Source organism: Glycine max, chromosome 20 (genome assembly GCF_000004515.6).
Source record: "Glycine max cultivar Williams 82 chromosome 20, Glycine_max_v4.0, whole genome shotgun sequence".
Classification (NCBI taxonomy): Eukaryota; Viridiplantae; Streptophyta; class Magnoliopsida; order Fabales; family Fabaceae; genus Glycine; species Glycine max.
This window is the reverse complement of record NC_038256.2, coordinates 2,292,210-2,302,865: the sequence shown is the minus strand read 5'-3', so window position 1 is coordinate 2,302,865 and position 10,656 is coordinate 2,292,210. Positions and strand designations below refer to the sequence as shown.

Genomic DNA, 10,656 nt, shown 5'->3' with positions numbered 1-10,656 from the left:
TGCCAGACAATGTAAGGTGATAGTGAAGTATAGTGGTTGATGTATGCAACAAGTACTCTTCTCTGTGGAAAAACATGGAATGAAATGGATATCCATAGTTAGGGACAATATGTTTTGAAGGAAAAAATGAAGGGGTTGAGGAAGTATACAAAATGGAATGAAGAGTAGTTTGGTCTAATACTATCTTTTAGTGAGTTAGGACCTTTCTGTTGGGATTTTCAAACCTACATATCCAAGCCATTTCAACATTTACTGGAAAAGAGGAAAGTCAGCATCTGGCTCTACACCCTTTCTTATGTATTCAATCTTTGTGCTACTGTTTTTGATAGAGTTAAAGGTTTTAGAAGCATAAACATATATTGTAATAAGTGATTCATTTTTCTTACTATAGAAGACATTATGGATAACTTCATGAGGACATACATTGAAAAAAACAAATCCTTTCCTTGATTTCTCTACTACATTTGCAACCAAACTAGACTAGTAAACAACGGAGACCACATTTTTGGCAGAGATGATTTCAACAATTTTAGCTTTTCTTTGCCTGATGAAGGAAAAAAAGGGAAGAATAAGCATCGGAGGGATCATATTTTTCATATTGGTGCATCAAGCAAATATTGCAGAATCTGTGAGAGGTAGTGGTAGAGGCAAAAAACATGATGAAGCTTCAAACAAATCTCATGGCTTTGAAACATCTTGACGACACTATTTTTTTTGTTGATGCCATTGTATTTCCCTTATCTATTTTGATTGCCATTATGCGTTGAACATACCAACCTATGCACCTCATTAATTCCATTCTCACCATTCACCAAGAACATATATGTCTCTAATAGTTCTAATTCAGTTGTAGCATTTCGACTACAGTACATGTAACACACATAACAAGTTATCAGGATCTGATTATCTCTTACTGCAAGGCATATTTTGATGATCAAAGGATGGAAGACAACATTTCCTCCATTAATGTCAACAATATCTCGATCGATAAATGTGTGGCTAAAATTAGTGCAACAAGTAGTGACATCAAGAAGGATGAGTGTAGTAGCAGTGCTTATAGTTGCAACAAGCAAAGTCACTTATTCCAAATGAAGAGTTCATTTGTAGAGGCTTTGAAGAAAGTTACTGCCACTTTTATGATAAAGATAGAAATGAGATATATGTTGGTAACAAACACATGGTCTTGTTCATGCAGAGTCTAACTAATGAAAAAGAAACATGAAACTCTTGCCATTAGTTAGACCATACATGAACAAGACCGTGTATGTTACCAATATATATCTCATTTGTATCTTCATCATAAAAGATTGTAGCAACTTAACTCCTCATTAGGGATGAAGGAGTTTGCTTGTTGTAGGTGCAATCTATGCTACTACACTTGTTATCCTTGATGCCGATACTTGTTGCATTAATTTTAGCCATGCATTTCTAGGTCAAGATATCACTAACATTAATGCAGCCAGTGTTTCCTTCCATCCATTGATCATCAGAATCTCCCATACAATCAGAGATAATGGGATCCTGATCACTTGTTATGTGTGTGTTATTCGTATTGCAATCTGAATGCCACAACTGAATTATTATTTTTGGTGAAATGGTGAGAATGAAAAGAAGGAGGTGTGTAGGTTGGTGTGTTCAACGTATAGTGACAAGAAAAATAGAAAGAGGAAATGTAATGGTATCAGCGAAAAACATCAGTGTTGTCAAGATGCTTCAAAGCCACAAGATTTGTTTGAAGTTTCATTGTTCTTTTGCCTTTTTCACTACCTCTAAAAAATTCTGCAATATGCGTTTGACACACCAATATAACAAATACGATCCCTCCAATGTCTTTTCTTCCCTTTTTCCCTTTGTCATGTAAAGAAGAGCTAAACTTTTCGAAATCATCACTGCAAAAAACATAGTCTTCGTTGTTTACCAGTGTGGTTTGGCTACAAATTTTAGAAGATAAACCAATGATTGGATTTTCTTTTTGAATTCCCGCCCTCATAAAGTCATCCACAAACACTTCTATAATATGAACAATGACTCATTAAAGTATGTATTTATGCTTTTAAGAACTTCAATTTTTTCAAATGCAGACCCACGAACATTGAGTACATAAAGAGGGGCAAGCAACATGTCAACTTTCCTTTTTTCCGGTATGAATGTTTAAAATGACCACGATATGTAGAGTCTGAAATTCCTAATGGAAAGGTCCTAACTTACTCACCAGAAGATAGTATTTACAAGGTCTTTGATCTTAAAGGGTACACCTTTCTATAATCAGTTTCAAATAAGCACATTCAAGAAATCAAGATTAGTCCTAGCATCATGTTATTAATTTTCAATAGAACCAATGGTCGCATTCCCCTGAAGATTATACCCATTGAAGATGACACATTTCTCAAAATATCCAACCACCTAATTTATTAGAATAAGAAGGTGGACTTAATAGAGCTATTTAATGAAAAGCTTCTAGTTCAACAAGATAATGAGAACCTTTAAATTCTTGATGTTCAAAATGTTGAGCTAATGGAGATAAGCATAATAGAGTTTATGAATCCATGAACTTTTAACTTTTTGTACGAGAATCTATTGTTCCATACTTTTAACTATCAAACATTATTTGTTTGGAACTTTCGTGAGGAGCTTGCCACTTCATTTAAGGATCACCAGTTATGGCACCTAGAATGCAATACAAATAACACACACATAACAAGAAATTAAAATCTCATTATCTTTTAATGCAAGGCAATTTTTTTAGGATCATACGATGAAACAAATGGTTGAATGTTTTTAGAACTATATCATCTTGAATGGATATAATCTTGAGGGAATATGGTAGTTGTAACATCCTATTTTTCATAAATAAATTAAAAAGGATTTTAATTTAAAAATACATAGAGTTTTAGAAAAAAGATGAGGTTTTTATAATTAAATAAATAAGGAGAAATAATTTTATTAAAATAATGGTTTGAAGGAAAAAGAAAGAAAGATATTTGATTAATTCATTTGATAGGAAATAAAAATAGAGTAAATAATAGGTTGTGAGTACCCTATCTATAAATAGAGACATCGTAGGTCAATTTTCAGACGAATGATACTCTCTACGCCTCCTATTCCTCTCAATCTCCTTCGCATCGTAGCTTTTTCTTTTCCTGCAGAAACCCAAAACTGAAGCAGTAAAACTACGATCTTGGAATCGTTAACCGTTGGATCATCGTGAAATTTGGTCAGCAGGTTTGCAATTCATTTTCTCATAGTTTCACCATTGAGATTTGCAAAATAATGTCTTTGGTGGTAGAAATAGTCATCGCACATAGACAGTAAAAAAATGGAGGCTTCAATCTCTTCTCTTTCTCTCTAACGCTTGAAAACTCTATTAGAATAATCAGAGGAAAAAGCTTGAGGAATCCCACAAAAAGTCTAAAGATGTCGTTATCACTATCATAATACACATGTGAGCCCACTTAGAGGTAAGAAATGAGTTATTCACAACTGGGGAGTAGTGAGAACATGTGTAGGGATCCTTAGAGTATCAATTGGAATTAGTTTTTGGGGTGTTTCCACAAATTTTGATTCTATCCTTACAATTATAACTGTGAATTATATATGTTTGATGAACCAATTGATATCTCAATGAGAAATTGCTATGAAATTGATATGTTCTTGTGGACCACCGGTCTGTAAGCCCCAGCTGGTCTAGTCGCCAATTATCATAGCCATGTGGCTTTTCTTGTCCGCTTCAAAGTAGATGGCGATTGTGATGCTGCTTCTGTAGGAGGAGGAGGAGAGCTGAGTAGAGTAGCCATCTTCCTGCAAAGAAAAAAACATTACTTAAATAACATTATCAAAAAACTATAATCGGTTATGTAAATGAATGGACTCAAATCATTGCACGCATAATAAGAAAATTACATTAGACGATGTTAATTAATTCTCCTTCATCATGATCATTACGATTAGCATGAACGTCGTCAACTTCACCTTCTCCGACGATATTAGGCGACATTTTTGTGGACAAAGGACTAACATAAGTCTCAATGTATGAATCATCATCTTGTACATTAACACCAATTATTTTCCCGTGTAGAACCACTAACCACCTTTCATCACAAGGGTCTTGAACATAAAATACCTATTTTGATCTTTTCACCATGATGAAAGGGTCATTCTGGTAAGCAAGTTTCTTAAGATCTACCAACGTAAATCCCACATCATTGATCCGCATGTCAGTGTTGCTGTCAACCCATTTACATTTGAAAACACAAACAATAAATTTGACATAGTTAAGCTCCCAAATTTCTTCAATGAACCCAAAGTAAGGGATGAAAGCTACACACGGATTGTCATCATGTACACTGACGAAGTGTTGAGATTCAGCCCTTAGGGTGACCCCATTGTTTTGCATTGTACTTTTCTCGTCTTGTGCTTTTGTATAAAAGGAAGACTTGTTTATGTCGTATCCTTGCCAAGTTATAACATTTCTTTTAGGTCCATCTGTTAGCTTTCTTAACGTTTTAGAAGCATTTTCATCAGCAAAGATTGTATCTTTAAACCAATCAAAAAAAGTCTTGTTATGCTTTTTCAATACCCAGTTCTTCGACATTTTTGGATTACTTTCTTTGACTAAACCTTCATGCTGAAGTATGTATGGCAATACTTCATTACTGTTATTCAACACATACAAGTGAGCTTGCAACAAATGTTCTACACTTTGAGTGATAACATGCAGTCCTCTTGAACCCTTACCGCCCAATCTATCGTCATGCCAAGACTCAGGAAGCCCAACAAGTTTAGCCTTTTCAATGTACTCTGAACAAAATTCAATGACTTCTTCTGCAATGTATCTTTCAACAATACATGCTTCCAGATGATGTAACTTTTTCGTATACCCTTTTAAGATCTTCATGTATCACTCAATCGGGTATCACTCAATCGGGTACATCTACCGCAAAAAAATAGGACCACAACATTTGATTTCTCTAACTAGATGTTAAGTGAAACATGATGTCAAAGAAAGAAAGAGGAAAATACATCTCCAACTGGCACAGTATAATGGAAACCTCGTTTTCCAGCTCATCTAACTTCACAGGATCAACGACCTTGCTACATATGGCATTGAAGAAAAAACATAGGTGAGTTATGGCTAACCTGACTTTGTTAGGCAAAATGTCTCGTATGGCCACTAGTAACAATTGTTGCACCAAGACGTGACAATCGTGAGACTTTAACCCTACCAACTTTAGATCCTTCAACTGCAGAAGACTCTTAATATTTGAAGAGTATCCTTGTGGGACTTTGACCCGGTGCAGACATTGACAGAAACTAATCTTCTCCTTTCTGGACAAAGTATGACAAGCTGGAGGCAAGTATATTTTTTTACCATCAGACCTTGGATGCAATTGTGATCGTATATCCATCTCAGTTAAATCTTGACAAGTATTCAAACCATCTTTCGTCTTACCTTGAATGTTAAGGAGCGTCCCAATGACACTATCACATACATTTTTCTCCACATGCATAACATCAGTACAATGTCTAATATGCAGATTAGACTAGTACAAAAGATCAAGGAAAATTGACTTCTTCTTCCATATGCAAGTCTTACATTTTTCCTTCTTTTAGGTCTTTCCAAATGTAGTATTCAGGTGTTCAATTCGTTGAAAGACCTTCTCACCAGTCAACAGTATTGGCGTAGTTTCATGCTCTTGACTTCTATTAAATGACTTTTTCAATCACCTGTAAGGGTGATGAGGTTTTAGAAAACGTCGATGTCTAGTGTAAATTGTTTTTCTACCATGTTTCAGTTGTATGTAACTTGTGTCTTCTTCATAGATGGGGCATGCATGATGACCCTTAACACTGTAACCGCTCAAATTCCCATATGTTGGAAAGTCATTAATGGTACAAAAAAGCATTGCACGTATTAGAAAAGTCTCATCATCCTTGACTTTGTACCGCATTACCCCACACCTAGGGCATTTGGACATTTCTTCAAATTCATGTCTGTAAAGTATGCATGAATCTACCATAAAAATATCAATCTCCCCAAACTGTCCAAATGGATAATTCAAGATTGAATACAATGATTAATGCAAACTGTTCGTAAGAGTCATTGCATTCAGTCTCAAACGGGAAGCTAAGGTTCACTCATCATGAACATAATTTGTATAACATATATCAGTGGTCATTAATGGTAGTGAATAAGTAATAAAAACATTAATTGGTAACAAAAATTTGTACATGTGATGATGAGCAACACAATCTAAATAGTAAGGCAACTAACTCTTCCTAGAGCAGAGCATTTTTTAGGCTATCACATTGGGAATCCATACTTTTATTTTCATTAGGTAGTTAATTTGAACAAAATGTTAAGTGTTATCTACAACTTTGATACTAACTTGGAATACATACTTTAATTTTTTTTAATGAAAGAAAGATCAAGGTGGCTTTAAAGAGAAGAAAATAGATAGAAAAATGAGAAGGGAGGGTGACCGTGGGAGGGAGACAGGGCTGGGGGAAGGAGAAGGCAGAGTACTTTCAGTATTTTTTTAAAAAATGTGTCAGAAGTTACTTCAGTAGTTTATTTCATTGAATGTTGTTCTAACTTCTCACAGCTGAATTCCTAGTTCTTTCAGCAGAGGTTATAAATTAAGTTATATGACACTGTGTGTGACAAACAAACACTTGAAAGTTATTCTAGTGGGAGTGGGACAACCCAATACTCCAGCCCAAGACCAAATCATTGCTCACAACAAGAGGAAATTTCAGCACCAAGACAAAACATGCATCCTTAGCTTAATGGGTTAGCTATGGCTAAACAAAATGCAGAGAAAGTTGATTCAAACCTCCATGGTTCTAATCTACTCCTGGTATTGAGACACCAATTGCTTCAAATGCAGCCACTACTGCCCACTACAACCACTACTAGCTACGAATTACGATTAAATATAGTGTTTCAGGTATACAACTTACAAAGTTAATGGACATTGGATTATTCCACTTTAAGCTTTACTTATCCTAACTAATAATTGATGGACACCCATCACCAGCTATTAATCCTATCAATGGAACAAAGACTAATGAATTTCTACCCATTGCTTTTTACCATCATGCTACTCAAGGCCAGAATTGATTGAGGGGACAGTAAACAGTTGTGAAAAATCAAATCAATTTAAAAAGTTGACATTTATCTTTGCTTAAAATGATGTGAGTGCAAATTTCAAGTGAGCACAAAATAACATAACAAACATAAACTACAACCACTACTATCTAGGAATTACAATTAAAAACAATGTAACAATGTGCTTTACACATATACATGTATATATGAGCAATAGTAACAATGTGCTTTACCTGGAGTTGCTTTAATCAAACAGCTTCCATAACAAGGCCACTAAGCAGTAGTAAATGATAACCTAAAAATAAAAAGCATATGCCAATTAGCCATGGGCCATACTGCCACAACAAAGATATGTATCACATTTTGCAGAAAATAACCTTTGAGAACTAATGAGTAATGACATTAGAAGAACTCAGAGTCAAACCTAGTTCAACTACAACAAAGTAATTTAGCTTATGCTCAACCAAACTATGTAACATTACTAATGCTCATATGACTAGACTGCATGGACTAACAACTATGTAATAACTTAGCCTATAGAATTGTGGAGTTCATATAAACTTCTCATTATTTATTAAAGTACCATAGTTAAATGAAAGACAAAACTCTACAAAAGTGATCATGTTCTCATTATGTCTTTACTATCAAGTTCTCAACTCAAATTATGATATGTGGATAGCAATAATTCAATATGTGCATTTTCTCTAGTTTTTCAGGGCTTTATTTGGATTTTCTCTAGCTTTAAGGAGCCATACATGCTAGTTATCAATTATGATTCGGAGCATGATCACTTTTGTAATATCTGCATACTACCTTTAGTAATGTTGACAACTTGTCCTATGAGGCTTTCAGCATATGAGATCCTAAAGGAATGTGGACTTCGAAATTCTAATACGTGCATACTACCTTTAATTAGAAACACTAAACTATGTGTTTTGTCCTTTTAATAAGAAAGAGTGAACTCTGGATTGGGTTTTAGATTCAATTTTAAAAAGCAACTCAGTCCAATCCAAATTAAACTTATATGTGCATATATACTTTTTTAGACAAATTTCATCTCCATTTTCTCTCTCTTCTATATCTTTCTAATCAGTTTTCTACAAAATCAAGTGAAAAACACTGTTATTCTTTCTATTTTCTATGGTATCCATGTACAATACTTGATTGTGTAGGGGTGCAAACATGCTTATATGCTGGCAAAATAGCATAGTTTTGCCACTATAGGACATGCAGTTCAGGTTATCCATATTCTACAAGGTAATGGCAATATGGAATGTTGAACCAAATGCCTCACATAACACAAAGTTTAGCCAACTACATATCGCAAGTACAAAACAAACCCATGCTATACTACCATAGGTTTAGTGAAATGTTATAGAACAAATAAATAATTTTACCTGCAATGTTCCTTCTGTGGATGAAAGAAATAGAAACTACAACTCCTAAACCTACAACAACAGAGCTTCATCAACAACAACACAAATAATAATCACTAAGAATAAAGGGGTAATTGTCAATAGGCTAACTCACCTCTGATATAGTGCAAATCAAAGGGCCTGAACCTAGTTTCAGGGTATCTGAACCTTCAAACAGTCAAAACAACAACTTTCCTAAATAGATCAAATGCAGGTTGCAACCAACTAAGGGAAGTTAAAAGCTCAGTTTAAGGGAACTTATAACTAAGGGAAGTTAACAGAATGGCAAAGATTGCGAGGGTGGGGTGAGCAAAACTTACCTTGTGATTTCGAGTACAAACACGATCAAAGACTGCTTTCGTGCCAATGGAATGCCTGCAAGAAAACCAATGAAGCTTGTTCAAACACAATGGTAGTGACTTCAGGGTGAGGTCAACGTGTTGAAACACCAAGCTTCTTCAAACATAAAGGTCGTTCAAGGAAACCAACAAAACTTACCAAAACACGAGGGTGGGGTGAGCGTCACGGCGATCACAACAGCATGAGCGTGGCTATGCGAGACTCAGCATCGGGGTCAGGGACAATGCCAGTGACGACGGCGGCCTAAGGGTGCCTTTGCGAGAGTGAGAGTGGGAGGTCAGGGAGAAGCAAGAGTGTGATCTGATTAATAATCTAGTCTTAATTACAAGTATGCAACCGCGCTGGTGTTAGCATCGGTTTTTCCGAAAACCGATGTTAACCTATGTTAAATGTTTAATTTTTAGTAGTGTTTATATCTTATCGATTAAGGGATCTGATATGATACATATATTCTGAAAATGTATTAAAAAAAATATGTCAACACTGTTATGGACTCAGTAACCGGTTATCAAGAACTACTATGGGTTACTCAATCCGGAACAATTGTACCACCATTCCAGAACACTTGATCCAAATTCCATTAAATTGTAATCTTACAGAATACAAAATCCATAAAAACTAATAAAATAAAATAAAAACCTGACCCAATGATTTCAAATAGGAACCTCGATGTCTACAAACAAAGGAGGAAGACAGAAGAAGGTTAATGTCACCTTCTACACTTCATACAAGTGTTTCCTGCTAAGGAAAATACAGGGAAGACAGAAGGAGAACGAGCATTAGGAGATAACAAGAATGCAGTAAACCAGCTGTTAAAATATAGGAGACATGTTTGAAGGAATCGTAGAATTTCGAGAAAGAAGGTGAGAGAGGAAGTTATTTAGAATCTATCTATTAATAATGAGAATTACTCTATTTTATTTACACATTTTAGTGGATAATTTTATCTTTAAATTACTTTTTAAATTTCAATTTTTTCTTCAAACTTACGTTGACTTTTCACTATTTTTATATTATTAGTTTTCTTTTATTTTATTATTTTTTATTATCTGTATTTAACTTTTATTTTTTTATTATTTAAAAAATTTAGAGAGGCCTGGTAATAAATAAAGATAATTCAAGGTTATTAAAAATTATGGGGTGCAGAAAGCAATTGCATGAGAGAAAATAATATTTTTCTTGGTTTTTGACAAAGAGGCATCTCCACACAAAAGAAAAGACAGGTAACAGACATTTCCGCACCAAAAATTAAAAACAAGGTAAAGACATTTATCTTATAATCAATCTTAAATTGTGATTCAATTTTTTTTCCCTGAGTTGCAATTTTTTTTCCATATTTTTTCAAGTTAATAATTTTGATTTTTCTAATTGTAACATTTAATTCCTTTAATTTTATAAATTAACTTGTTATCTTGATAGATTCAAAAATTAAAACATGTGACTTAAGATATCTATAAACAGGTTGGATTGAATTTGATTCAAATGTTCAACAATACAACTTAATTTGTTGTGTTGATTTGAGTCTCATTAGATGGACATGTTTTCCGTACATATAAACACTTCTATCTTTAGACCAAAAATCTGATCGGAAATAATTTGCATATAACATTCATGATTATCGTATGAATATAATAATATAAAAATAAACTATACATGAAAATGGTAATTATAATATTTTTTTAATTTATATAATAACTTAAAATGTGAAAAAAGATGATTGATTGATAAATAATATAAAATCTTTTACTATTTATTAAACTCTAATGTTAAAAT

At 34.0% G+C, this 10,656-nt stretch overlaps 1 pseudogene; it reads left to right on the top strand.

The window, feature by feature from the left end:
* Window positions 1–1,786: 1,786 nt before the first annotated feature.
* LOC100802598 (uncharacterized) lies at window positions 1,787–2,772 on the top strand (annotated as a pseudogene).
* The last annotated feature ends 7,884 nt before the right edge of the window (window positions 2,773–10,656 follow it).